Raw genomic sequence first — 14,709 nt, 5'->3', positions numbered from 1 at the left:
GCTCCTCAAAGATTAAACATAGAATTATCATTTAATCTAGCAATTTCACTTCTGGATGTAGACACCAAAGAATTGAAGGTAGGGACTCAAATACTTGTACACCAGTGTTCATAGCAGCATTATTCATAATAGCCAAAAGGTCAAGACAACCCAAATGTTTTTCAGAAGATGAATGAGTAAACAAAATGTGGTATATGGGAATATCATTCAGTCTTAAAAAGAAATGAAGAGACTCCGCTGGTGGTCCAGTAGCTAAGACTCTATGTTCCCAAGGCAGGGGGCCTGGAGTTCTATCCCTGTTGGTTGGGGAACTAGATCCATGTGCCACGACTAAGAGTTTGCATGCTGCAACTAAAAAAAAGAACAAAAATCCTGTGTGCTGCAACTAAGACCCAGTGCAGTAAAAAAAAAAGGAAATTAAGTTCCAACACAGGCTACAATATGGATGAACCTTGATAAAATAGGGTGGATATAAAAGGACAAATGTTGTATGATTCCATTTAATATGAGGTACCTAGAACTGTCAAATTCATAGAGGCAGAAAATAGAACAGTGATTGCCAGGAGCTGGGAGGAAGAGGAAGTGTAATGAGTACAGAGTTTCAGTTTGGGAAGATGAAAATGTTTTGGAGATGGATGGTGGTTAGGGTTGTACAACATTGTGAATGTGCTTAATGCCACTGAATGGTACACTTAAATAGTTAAAATAAATTTTATAATGTTACACATGTTTTACCATAGTAAAAAATGTCCCCAAACCGTATTATAAAGTTATAGTAGCAGAGTCATGGCTCAAGATTAGTATTCAGTTCAACATGACCACATGGATATGCAAGAAACTCTATGATGTTGTGAATTTAATATCTGATATAAATAGCTATTGGTTTAAATTGAAAAAAATTTAATGAATACTGGGACAATTAGTAAACTCTTTTGGGTAAAAATGCATACTTAGCTCTTATTATAATCTAAAATACAAGATGGATCAAAGTGTTCAGTCAAAAAATGAAAATACAAGAATATTTTGTAATCTTAGGATGGGTGAAAAGTGAAAGTGAAAGTCACTCAGTTGTGTCCAACTCTTTGTGACCCCATGGACTGTCCATGGAATTCTCCAGGCTAGAATACTGGAGTGGGTAGCCTTTCCCTTCTCCAGGGGATCTTCCCAACCCAGGGATCGAATCCAGGTCTCCCGCATTGCAGGCAGATTCTTTACCAGCAGAACCACAAGGTGGGTAAGGACTTTCTAAAAGTAAAATTAATAGCATTATAAAGAAAAATTTGATAGGCTTCATGCGTAAAAATACTTCTACGTATAAAAACACTCATAAACTAACAAAAAGCCAGTGAGAACCAGAAAAAATATTTATAGACCAAAGGTTTGCTAACATCATCCTGTACACAGTTAATCCCAAAATAGTTTAAAGAAGAAAAAGGGTTGATACTAATGTTTAGTCTTGCTAGAAATCTAAGAGTTGTAGTTTTTTTTTGCCTGTCTGTGAACAAAGCTATACTTTTTAAAAAATGGAAGTGTAGTTGATTTACGATGCTGTGTTAGTTTCAGGCGTACAGTGAAGTGATTCAGTTTTATATCTATCTATCTGTAGATATAGGATATGTATAAATTTCTCTTTCAGCTTCTCTTTCATTATGGGTCATTACAAGATATTGAGTAGAAGTCCGTGGTGCTTTACAGTAGATTCTTGTTGCTTATCTATTTTACATACAGTCGTGTGTATCTCTTAAGGTGGGTACTTTGGTTTGGGAGCTACCTGCAGTTTTAGAAGGGTAGCAGGGAGAATCTCTCAAAAAGTGAAAATTAAATCAACAAATTGAAAGACTAGTTTGGGGACATGAAAAAAGCAGACACAACCAGGCTCTAAGTGAACAAACAACTGTTACAAAGATCTTTGGGCCAGTCTGTGTGTGTTTGAGGTTCATGCTGCCAGTTTGAATGGGGTTGTTAATTGTTGGAGGTTGGGGTTCTCGGTGGGATTTCAGAAATACAATAGACAAAGTGAAGACAGCTGTGACATCCCATGGGGATCTGTTGTGATTCATGTGGGAAAGGTTGTGTCAGCTATCCCAAAGTCCTGGGATGACCTCATAGCAGGAATTTTAGGTATGCATTCCTACTGGTCTCTCTGTGCAGTCCCGGCTGCCACGCAGGCCCTCCAAGGCCATGCAGCCCCTTGTCAGGGGAGCTGGTATTTCTAGGAGCCACCATCAACCCTGACTTGGCCACATCCTGACTTTGTTCTCGAAGGGACTAGTGAAAGTTTTCTTCAGTTGATTGCTGTCAGGATTTGAAGATCCCATCTAGATACATTTAGAAATCAAACTAAGGCTGGAGTGATAAAAATTGGAGTGAGTTGTTAAAGAAAGAAGAAAATTTCGATTGGCACTGATGTTGGCATGTGTGGGAGAGGGGAGCAAGCCTTTCTTCTAAGTCTCCCAATTTTGTGATTTAATATTGGAAGAGAACCAACTTTAAACCACATTTCAGATATGATAGCTGATGGAGTAGAAGATGTTGGAGGTGAGAATACTTTTGCTTAGCTCTTCGGTAAGCTGGGTATAAACAGTTAAGTGACATGAGGCCACAGCTTCTCTAGCGTCACTGCCAAGTTCCTGCACTGTTGTCAGGCATGCTCTTATGGTGTGGTGGAAAGATGAACAGGATTTGAACTTAGAGCACTGAAGCTTGTGTTTTAGCTCAGCTATTTGTCAGCACTGTGAATTGTCTGTGGCTTAAGTTTTCCATCAGTGACTGGAGGGATTTTTGCTTCCTAATTGCCGTCCCTTTTTGTATTAATTCTTTATAGAATTTTAGGTTAAGTAGTCTTTTTTTTTTTTTTAAACAAAAGTAGCCTTAGAAGTCATGAGTTTTAGAGTTAAATGATCCTCTGCTCTCCTCTCTTCCCGAGGCGTTGACACTGAATGTGTCTACTGGTGAAATAGAAGAGAACGATGGCCTTGGGGGAAAGTTTAGACATGTTAAACTTTGAAACTCTTCTTGTTCTCTCCATCTTCCAAATGGTTTAATTTTAACATAAATAATATACTTTCACAATGGATTGTAAAAGGTACTTGAGTCTATTTTTGTGATGTATTGTCTTCTGCAGTATTAAAAGGAAAGAATGTCAATGTGTATCGTCCTATCTTGCTAGTATATAATGTCACCAGCAGTGTTAACCTAATTGTGATCTGCTTACCCTTGGAAATGCAGGACCTTATAGTAATGTGCTATAAAATAAAATATGGACTGACTCCCAGGAAACCAAAACAACCATCCTGGAATCAGTTTGAATCTGTAAAAGGAGGAGAGAAAGGGGAAAAAAATTATGATGCCAATGATTATGACGATGAAGATGATGTTACCTGTCACTAGTCTATTTTGAGCTGGGGGAAGGGATGAGAAGGGATGGGGTTGAGTGGGAAGGCAGAGGTAGTAATCTGAGGTGGAAGAAAAAGATCATGTAATCAGCTTTACCCTGGCTAGGTGATGGTGGCAACAAGTTTTGTTACTAAAGATCTCTCCGGTGTCCCTAGGTGTTGGGGACTGGGGGATGTAGTGGGGAGTGATCTACTTCCTTCCCTCTGATGAGTTAACACAAGCACATAAACTCCAAAGAAACATCTTTCAGTTCCTAACTTCAAGTTTGTGATGTTGGGAATTCCCTGGTGGTCCAGTGGTTAGGACTCAGTGCTCTCACTGCTGAGGGCCTGGGTTTGATCTGTGGTTGGGGAACTAAAATCCCACAAACTATGTGGTGGGGCCAAAGAAGAAAAAGTTAGTGATGTTAAAGTGTAAGGGTGCAGTGGGGATGAAGGTGAAATGTGAGGAGCTGCAATCTGAGTTTGGCTGACTCATCTCTGTACACCAGGAAGAGCTTTCCCGAGCAGACCTTGGGGATGTTCCCTTGTGGATATTCTCTTGGTTGATAGGAATATTCAGCCCAGACCCCTCCCTTTCTTCCAGAAGCCTCCATCTCTCTTCTTCCTCTGATGCTTCAAACATCCTCATTCCTGTATTAGACTTTTGAATCCCAGCTAGTCTCTCCCCAGCCTTTCCTTTGCTGAAGCTCAAGACATGGGACAGAGGGAGATGAAGGGTGATGGGTGGTCTTGACTTCCTTTTTAATTTTCCTCTTCTGTTTTTCCTTTATACTGCCTTCTGAGATCTTAAAAAAAAAAAAAAAATCAGATTTAATACCATGAGAGTTACTTTCTGAATGGATTTACTGAGAGTCCTTTCATCTGATAGCCTAAATCTTAGCCAGTATGTGCCAAAAAAAGAAAAAAAAAAGTAACCTTTGTTGTTTGCTGCCCATGATCAAATCTATTTTTATTAACTTTTTTTCTGGAAGTAATACCCACTTCTTTTTTCCTGGTTTCTGTGTCTTTCTTAGTTGTATTTGGTAAGAGGGCCTGAAGTCATGAAGTAATGGTGGTATATATAATATATGCCAGGTTTTGCCAAAGGGGAGTCTGGACATGCCTGGGCTTGTCTGTTGAACTGGTAGGGCAGGGACGCCAGATGGCTGTGTGTATAAGGGTTAAGGATTCTTGGGGGAAGGATTTCTGCAGGAAGAAAGGAGGAGTCAGGCCCACTAAGCCTGGCCCAATAACCAATCTTAGGTTTCAGTTCACCAGAGAGTGGTGGTGAGTTATGTCTCTAATCAGATGTTTCTTCTCAGATCATCCTGTTGTTGACTGAAAAATAATGCACAACATGAGGGGTGTGAGTTAAGTTCTATTTCAAAATGAGGCGCAAAATGAGGCGTCTAGCTTGGGAGATAGCCGCTTTCGTAGCTCTGAGGAACTGGCTCTGCAGAGGGAGAGGAGAAGGGTTGGTACAGAGATGACTTTAGTGAGGCCAGGTACGTGCAGTCAGGCACACATGTCGGCAGAGGTTTGCTGCTGGTCATGAGGAACAGATGTCTCGTTAATGATTTCAGTGCTTTTCTAGATATGAGACGATGCAAGAGTTTGGACTCATAAAATCTTCTCCTGAAATTGTCTAACTATCTGAAGCCCTGTTCTGCCAGTTTTTCCCAGAGCACAGAGTGCCTCATTCCTGATGTCTACCCTGAGCTCCTTTCAGGTGTGCTGAAGGTCAGTCATTTACTCCTTATAGAGGCAGATAAGGGAAGTTGCTCAGTCGTATCCAACTCTTTGTGACCCCATGAACTGTAGCCTACCAGGCTCTTCCATCCATGGGATTTTCTAGGCAAGAACACTGGAGTGGGTTGCCATTTCCTTCTCCAGGGGATCTTCCCGACCCAGGGATTGAACCCAGGTCTCCTGCATTGCAGGTAGATGCTTTACCATCTGAGCCACCTGGGAAACCCCTATAGAGGCAGATGGCAAGTGACAATTTTTATTTTAGACTAACTAAACTGACACTACATCTCTGCCCCACCTCCGCCCTTCTTGCTTCTGTTTCTCTTTAAAATTTGTCTTCGTGGGGCTAATTATCATCTATGGTGATCATTCTCATTGCTTTTTGCTTATTTACCATCTTACTCCTCATTGACTAGAAAGAATGTTTTATGATGTCAGGAATTTTTCCTTCTTTATTTCTGTTTAGGTCCCTGGGCCTAGCACAGAGCAGGTATGCAGTGAGAGAATGATGTTGAATGGGGAAGGAATTGTTTCTGCTTCTTCCCTGATTCTGCCTTATGAATTTAGGTGTGTATCCTAAGAGATAAGTTTATAAGTAAAAATTGAAAGACTAATTTTATAAAACTGGAACCTGTGGAGCACCTTAAGAAATCCTCAGCTTAATCTTAAAACATGGTTGTAGCCCCATAACCTGTTTCTTCTTTGCTCTTTGTAATCTCCACACCACCCAGCTGAGATCAGCATGAGAGCTGCCTGAAATGGGCCTCCTGCAGGGACCTGTAGTTGTTAAGGCATGCTCCTTCCTTTGACAGACATTTAGGATGATGGTGTTTAGGAATCGCAGTCTTCTGACCAGAGGTGCTTAAGTCATGTTTGCGTTTCCATGGCCCCCTTTCTCACTCTAGGTTTTGATCATAAGTCAGAGAGAATGCCGTGGTCTCTCTGTTGTCATCTGGGGGATCTCTTGGGGCGAAAGCATTGTGTAGACACACTACAGCATAAAGAGGCAGTGAGCAGTAGAAGATATTAGACTTGGATGTTGGTGGTGATGATAGGAGTGCTAGTTCTTTCATTTGATAGCTTTGAAAAGTACTCAAAGTATTAACTCTTCTAAGTCACAGTTTTATCATCTGTCAAATGGAGATATGACTTGCCGTAAATTTGTAATACTTTATTTTTTAATTTTTAAATTGAAATGTACTTCAGTTAGAGTTCATTTACAATGTCGTGTTAGTTTTGTACACCAAAGTGATTCAGTTATATACATACGTATTCACATATACATGTATTTTTCATATTCTTTCCCCTTATGGTTTATTACAGGATTTCTTAAAAAAAACTTTTCTTTTGTATTGTATACAAATACAATATAGTCGATTAGCAATACTGTGACAGTTTCAGGCGAACAGTGAAGGGACTCAGCCATACATATGCATGTATCCATTTGGCCTCCAAACTTGCCTCCCATTCAGGCTGCCAACAGTGAGCAGAGTTCCACGTGTTATACAGTAGGTCCTGGTTGGTTATCCATTTTACTTATTTATTTATTTTTGGTTATCCATTTTAAATATAGCAGTGTGTACATGTCCTTTCCAAACTCCCTAACTGTCCCTTCCCCCAATCCTTCCCCCTGGTAACCATAAATTCATCCTTTAATTCTTTAAGTGAGTCTATTTCTGTTTTGTAAGTTAAGTTGTATCATTTCTTTTGAGATTCCACATATAAGGGATATCACTATTTCTCCTTCTGTATTACAGGATATTGAATATGGTTCCCTGTATTATATAGTAGGATCTTGTTGTTTATCTGTTTTATATATACAGTAATTTGTATCTGCTAATCTCTGAAGTGTGCCTCCTAATTTATCCCTTTCCCCCTTCCCCTTTGGTAACTGAAACTTTTGTTTTTTGTCTGTAAATCTATTTCTGTTCTGTAAATAAATTCATTTGTATCAGTTTTCAGATTCTACATAAAAGTGATATCAAATGACATTTATCTGTCTCTCTGACTTCACCTAGTTAGATAATCTCTAGGTCCTTCCATGTTGCTGCAAATGACATTCTTTCTTTTTTTAATGTCTGAGTAGTATTCTGTTTATACGTACCATATCTTCTTTATCCATTCATCTGTTGATGGACAATTAGGTTGTATCCATGTCTTGGCTATTGTAAATAGTGCTGCTATGAACATTGGGGTGCATGTATCTTTTCAAATTAGAGTTTTCCATGAATATATGCCCAGAAGAGAGATTGATGGATCATATGGTAACTCTATTTTTAGTTTTTTGGGGAACCTCCATACTGTTTTACATAGTGGCACCAATTTTCATTCCCATCAACAGTATAGGAGGGTTCCTTTTTCTCCATATTCTCTTCAGCAGTCATTATTTGTACAATTTTTAATGGTGGTCATTCTGACTAGTAAGAGGTGGTACCTCATTATAGTTTTGATTTGCATTTCTCTAGTAATTAGTGAAGTTGAGCATCTTTTCACATGCCCTTTGATCATCTGTATGTCTTCTTTGGAGAAATGTCTGTTTAGGTTTTCTGCCCATTTTTTGATTGGATTGTTTGTTCTTATTGAATTATATGAGCTGTCTGTATATTTTGGAAATTAAGCTTTTGTTAGTCAAATTGTTTGTAAATATTTTTGCCCGGTACATAGGTTGTATTTTCATTTTACTTATGGTTGCCTTTGCTGTGCAAAAGCTTATATGTTTGAATATAAGCTTTTGTATCATTTATTTTTGCTTTTATTTCCATTGCCTTGGGACACTGATGTAAGAAAATGTTGCTATGATTTATGTCAAAGAATGTTTTGCCTATGTTCTGTTCTTGGAGTTTTATAGTGTTATGTCTCTCAATCTTTAAGCCATTTTGCATTTATTTTTATATATGGTGTGAGGGTGTGTTCTAACTTGATTGATTTACATGTGGCTGTCCAGTTTTCCCACTTGCTAAAAGAGACTGTCTTTTTTTCCATTGCTTTATTCTTATTTGTTGAAGATTAATTGACCATAGGTGCGTGGGTTTATTTCTGGGCTCTTTAGTCTGTTACATTGATCCATATATCTCTTTTTGTGCCAATACCATGCTGTTTTCAGAGAAGGCAATGGCACCCCACTCTAGTACTCTTGCCTGGAGAATCCCATGGATGGAGGAGCCTGGTAGGCTGCAGTCCATGGATTCGCTAAGAGTCGGCCACGACTGAAGCAACTTAGCAGCAGCAGCAGCAGCATGCTGTTTTGATTATTGTAGCTTTGTAGTATTGTCTAAAGTCTGGAAAGGTAATATCTCCAACTTTGTTCTTTTTCTGCAGGCTTGCTTTGGCAATTCTGGATCTTTTCTGGTCTCATAAATTTTAGAATTATTCTAGTTCTGTGAAAATTATCATAGATAATTTGATAGGGGTCTCATTAAATTTGTAGATTGTTTTGGGTAGTATGACCATTTTAAAAATATAAGTTCTTCTAGTCCCAAGAGCATTGGATATCTTCCCTGAGATTCTGAAAGTTTGAAGAGGATGAAATACTCTCAAAGTCATTTTATGAAGCCACCATCATCCTGATACCAAAAGAAGACTAAGGTTCTACCAAAAAAGAAAATTACAGGTTCATATCTTTGATGAATACAGAGGTGAAAATTCTCAACAAAATATTAGCAAACCAAATTCAATAGCACATAAGGAAGATCATACACTGTGATTAAACTGGATTCATCCCAGGGTCACAAGGATGGTTCAACACATGCAAGTCAGTCAGTGTAATACACCACATCAGCAAAAGGAAAGACAAAAAGATGACATGATCATCTTAATAGATGCAAAAAAAGCATTTGATAAAATCCAACATTCATTCATAATAAAAATTCTTACCAAACTGGATAGAGGGAGCATAGCTCAACAGATAAAAGCTATTTATGACAAACTCACAGCCAATACAGTACCCAATGCTAAACGCCTTTCTGCTAAAATCTTGAAAAAGACAAGGATGCCTACTGTCACCACTTCTATTCAATATAGTATTGAAACTCCTAGCCACAGCAATCAAACAAGAAAAAGAAATAAAAGGTATCCAAATTGGAAAGGAAGAGGTAAAATTGTCATTATATTCAGATGACATAATACTGTATATACAAAACTCTTAAGACTCCACACAAAATCTACTCAAACTGATCAATGGATTTAGCAAGGTAGCAGAATACAAGATTAACATAGAGAAATCAGTTGTATTTCTTTACACTAACAATGAAATGCCAGAAAATGAAAGCAAAAAAAAAAAAAAAAAAAATCCCTTTTAAGATTGCATCATAAAAACCAACAAATAAAAAAACTTGGGAATAAATCTAACCAAGGAAGTGAAAGATCTATATGCTGAGAACTCTAAAATATTGATAGAGGGAATTGAAGATGATTCACAGAAATGCAGTACTTTCTTATAGCCTGTGATTTTGTCCATGGTCTTGCTCCTCATGCTGCTACATGGAATGGCTCCTAATTAAAGACTCACAGTAGAAGCCCATGGAAAGCAGTGACTGTCAGCTGGCGCAAGTGAGCCTGAGGACTAGAGTCTCTTGTTGAAGCATAATCAGATCATCTTCCTTTCCTACCCACCACCAAGATAAAGCCTAGGGATGCCCATCTAGCTTTTCAAGGGCCTCCCAATTATACTTCTATTATGCCTTCTCTCCTCTAAGTGTGCTCTTAATGATCATTCAATTTAGTTTTAAATCAGGGAAGTGGTAGTGTTTTTTAAATCTCTTTAGCTTTAGCACATAGCATGCAGCTTGACACAAGGGAGACAGTTATTGCCTACTGAACTCAAATCAACTTTGTTGGCCCTACACAGCTTGCCCTCAGGGTTGGGTTATCTTCCCATTGTATTTTAGCTTGGACTTCTTCCCTGTCTAATCTTCTATGCCTGACCTCAGGCACCATCTCAATAAAGGGAAAGGTCTAGAGGCCAGAATTCCTTCCCTTTAAACTCTTCACTTGTGCTATTGGACACTTTGCTTTCCTCCTGACACATTTTAGATAGAATTACATCTAAAGTTTGAAAACACTTAAGGAGTAATCAGTCACACTATTCATAAATATGCTGTGTAGGTCCCGTTTTCGAAGTTTCACAAGTTTATTGACTACAGAGAACTCAGTCTAATCTACCATTCCTGAATTTGTCAACATTGCTTGAGTTTTTAGTGTTTTGAGGTTTTATACCTGAACTCTTATTTCAACATTTCCGTGTGTTTATGACTATGGAAATTTTCCCTACTTTGAAATCAGTAACAGTTAAATGTGTCTGGGCCAGATCTTGATTCAGTTGTCTGTTTTAAGATTGCTTAATTCTAATCTGTGCTGGAATTTATTCCTGTGAAGATTGCATTATTGCAGTAATTTCAAACTAATGTTCTTAAGGAACAGTGTTGTTATATGAGTAGGACAACTGGTTCAGGGAAAAGTCAAATAATAGTGGTTGTTTTCCCACTTTTAAGAAAAAGTGAATTAATAGATTATTTTTTCAATTTAAAAGTTTCTTGTATTGGATTATATTGCTTCACTGGTAGTAAGGACTAGCTTGTGAGTAAAGTAGGCAAAAACAGAGTAGAAAACTCAAACCTGAAAAGTAATATCTTAAAAGTTTATGGTGTTATTGTTTCTTGAATGCAGAAATACAAATATGCATCTTATAACCAGATTTTACTGCTAGTAAAATTATTTATAATTTATGTGGTAGAATTAAATATATCAATCTTTCATGATATATTGCTGTAACTCTATCACAGGTCTCCCCATGAATAAATCTGAGGATCGCTGCAACCAGAGTTGAGTGCTCAGTATGAATTTTTGTCCAATGAATTTCCTCAAAAAATGATCTGAGTGCTTTCTGTAGGATAGGAATTGTGCTTCATCTGGGTAGATGGAATATGATGTGACTAAGAGTCTCCTTAAGGAACTATTGATTACGTTTTCTTCAAGGTGGGTGAAGAGAGTTAATCTACATTCCATGCTGCTTATCTTAATGGGGGAAAGATCAAGCAGTTCAAACCAATCAATTGTCATGAATGTGTTTAGAGATATCCAGCGATTCTTTCAGGGGCGGACAGCAGTCAACTCACCTAACCTGCCCTTTTCTCCCTCTGCGGCCTGGTTCAATACCCACCACCCTACTCTGAGTCCAGAGACTTAAATTCAGTGAAAAACTTTACTGTAAATGATGTGACCTTGGGAACATGCCTGGTCTGGTCTTTAGTTCTTTCATCTATTTACTAAGGGGTAGATCTCAAGGGTTTCTTCCAGTTCTTAAGCTATATGAGTTGATTTTTACTGTCTAAAAAGGCTGCTAACATAGTTGAAGGAAGCTGGAGGGGAGGTTTCTGTTGCTGTGGTGATAGTTTTAGGGCTAGGGAACCAGGAATAGTTAAATCACCTACCTCTCCTCCTCTCGGTTTTCTAGTTGAGGGAGAAGTTTAAGAACAGTAGCTGAATTGATATTAATATCTGACCAGCAAGTACTGACCACCAAAGCGTGGCTCTGATAGAAACTGAGTTGGGGAATCCAGCGAAGGCCTGGAGATTGATGTGAAGCTTCCAGGCCCTCCTTTAATCTAGGTGGCTGCCACCTCTGTGGAGCAGGCAGGGCTCAGCCCAGGGGCAGGTGAGGAGAAGCCCACGTAGAAAGAGAGAGAGAAAAGCTGGTCAGGCTCATCTCCTCAGACAGGCCGGGGCCCACAACAGCGAGAGTTTAGTTTGGGTTCCCAGAAGCAGACCCTGAGGCTGTTGTACAGATGCCAGCAAACACTTCCGGAAGTGCCCTCAGGGGAGGCTGCAAGGGAATGGGCAGGGAGATCAGGGAAGATGGAGCCCAGCAAGGGGACCATTCCAGGAGGACCCCCAGACTCTGGATGTTGTGGGGTACTCCAAGTAAAGCTGATGCCTCAGTCACCTGGGGTCGTGGGCTGTGGTGGGAGGAGAGGGAGGGGACAGGAACTCCTGGGCACCCACATCTGTAAGTACATCCAGGTGAAGTGGTTACTGGCTAATCCTCTGAAGAAGGACCCAGACTGGGTCATGAGGGGCAAAGCAGCCCCCAGAAGCTGGAGGACGGTGCACAGAACTGGTACAGGGGCTTCTGGGGGCCTGGGTGGAGCTGTCATAGCATCTCCTTGGAGAGCAAGAGAAAAGAGGATATTTAAAACACCCCAAACTTAAGGACACGACTAAGGATCTAAAAACTGAGCTGGGCTCCCCACACAGGTGCAGAAAGTGAAAGGGTGACATGGTGCCGACCTCCCACTCCCTGCTGGTGAAATGTCCTTGGTGATTGCCCTGCTGTTTCTCGTCTTCTGGGAAAAGGAGGGCTATGGATGGGAGGGAAAGATGGGAGGTCGGCAGAGGGTAGAAGCATCAGGAAGGAGGGTGGAAGGCCCGTCTACAACAGCCATCTCTGCCTTCCTCAGGGATTGCTTGTTACTGGAGAGTTGTTCAGTCGCTCAGTCATGTCTGACAGTTTGCAAGCCCATGGACTGCAGCACGCCAGGCGTCCCTGTCCATCACCATCTCCCGGAGCTTTCTCAAACTCAAGTCCATTGAGTTGGTGATGCCATCCAACCATCTTGTCCTGTGTTGTCCCCTTCTCCTCCTGCCTTCAATCTTGCCCAGCATCAGGATCTTTTCTAATGAGTAAGCTTTTTGCATCAGGTGGCCAAGGTATTGGAGTTTCAGCTTCAGCCTCAGTCTGAAGAGTAGAAAATCCTCTGGAGAGTAGAAAATGCTAAATAAGGTCAGCTGTTGTGAATCAGCAATTTGCCTGAATTATATAATATTGATGGATCAGAGGTCAGATTTTGTGACTGGAAGTTTAAGGATGTTTTCCTTGGATTATATGGTCCCCCTTATCGTTAATTCTCTGTAAGCTAGGACAGGGAAAATAAACTTTGCAGTGGTTATTTTTTGACTTAATTTTATAGCTTTAATGACTTAATTCTATAGCTTCTCCCACCCTAAGACTGAGTAGCCTCTCAAAAGTTTTAAGTTTCACTGCTTATGGTGTAATAGTTTTGCCGGAATATAAACAGCTGTGTTTTTTCTTTCTCTCTCTCTCTCTCTCTTTTTTTTTTTATTAACCACGGTGTTTGGGACCATTGAATGTAAGAGCTATCTCACGGACTGGATAACAAAGGCAGAAGTTCTCTGGTTTCTAGTTGGTGGCAAGGGTGGTGTCATCTGTGGTACTGGAATATATGACCCAGAGACCAAATTTCTTAAGCAAAGCATTAGACCATATGACCTATGGTCTAAGGACCATTGCATAGAATGTTTGAAATTGGAACTAACCTAGGATATATATATAATACATAATCCCCTTAAACTGTTGTTTATCAAACTTAAAAAAAAAACAAACTAAAACCTATATCAAGAAATATATTTAGGAGAGGTGGGCTGATGCCTGTGTGTGCACACGTGCTGTGATCAGTCATGGCTGCCTCTTTGTGACCCCATAGGCTGCTGCCTCCTGGGTTCCACTGTCCATGGAATTTTCCAGGCAAGAATACCGGAGTGAGTAGCCATTTCCTTTTCCAGGGGATCTTTCCAATCTAGGGAACGAGCCTCTGTCTCTTCTGTCTCCTGCCTTGGCAGGCAAATGCTTCACCACTGGCAGTATTAAGGCCACAGACTCTAGGGTAGGGTTTGTTGTTCTGTTTAGTCACTAAGTTGTGTCTGACTCTTTTGCAACCCCGTGAACTGTAGCCTGCCAAGGCTCCTCTGTCAACAGGACTTCCTCAGGTAAGAGTGTTGGAGTGGGTTGCCATTTCCTTCTCCAGAGTGGGGTTACTTAGGTCCAAATCCTGTCTGCTGTTTGCTAACTGGACCATCATGGGTACATCACCTAAATTCTCTGTGCCTTAGTTCATTCAACTGTAAAACTGGGGTAAAAAAGAATCCTATCTCATCTGATGATCTTGAAGATTAAATGAGTTTATGCATGTGAATTCCCCTGGTATACTCCCTGGTACAAATCAAGCATTATATGAGTGTTTGCTAATAATAAGCTTATTATTATTAGCACATATTTCCACACACATAATATCTGAAATAGAAATGGATTATGGATAACACAATTTAGTATTTTCTACTTTATACTATTCTAGTTTATTTCATTAAAAACATATAATCCAGCATCCTCTAATGGATTTTGAATTACACTTTCAAAAATAGTGTCTTGTGTATAGCTGTCAGCATCCTTAGAGGCAGCAGTGCTATTAAATAGGAGACTTTGCAAATGTTTACGATATGATTTACTTTCCCTCCTTTGATAAATTAATTAACTATTAAGACTTCTAGAACCAAGGAAGGAGACAGGCTAAAGCTTAGAACACTAAGGTAGTGGCTTGGAACACTAGGTATTTAAAAGTTGGAAAGTGGTGGGACTCAGCTGTTGGAACTTGGGGTTGGATAATTCCGAGGGACTTGAGAGGAAGAAAGTGAGACTTTCCAAGATTCCTGCTGTGTCCCTTGAACTTCTGCTCTCAGAAAGTACATTTAATAATATCACTCTCCAGCCCCTCTGTCTCCTGCCCTTTCCTGA

This window comes from Odocoileus virginianus, chromosome 14 (assembly GCF_023699985.2).
Source record: "Odocoileus virginianus isolate 20LAN1187 ecotype Illinois chromosome 14, Ovbor_1.2, whole genome shotgun sequence".
NCBI classification, from domain to species: Eukaryota; Metazoa; Chordata; class Mammalia; order Artiodactyla; family Cervidae; genus Odocoileus; species Odocoileus virginianus.
This window is presented reverse-complemented; position numbering follows the sequence as displayed.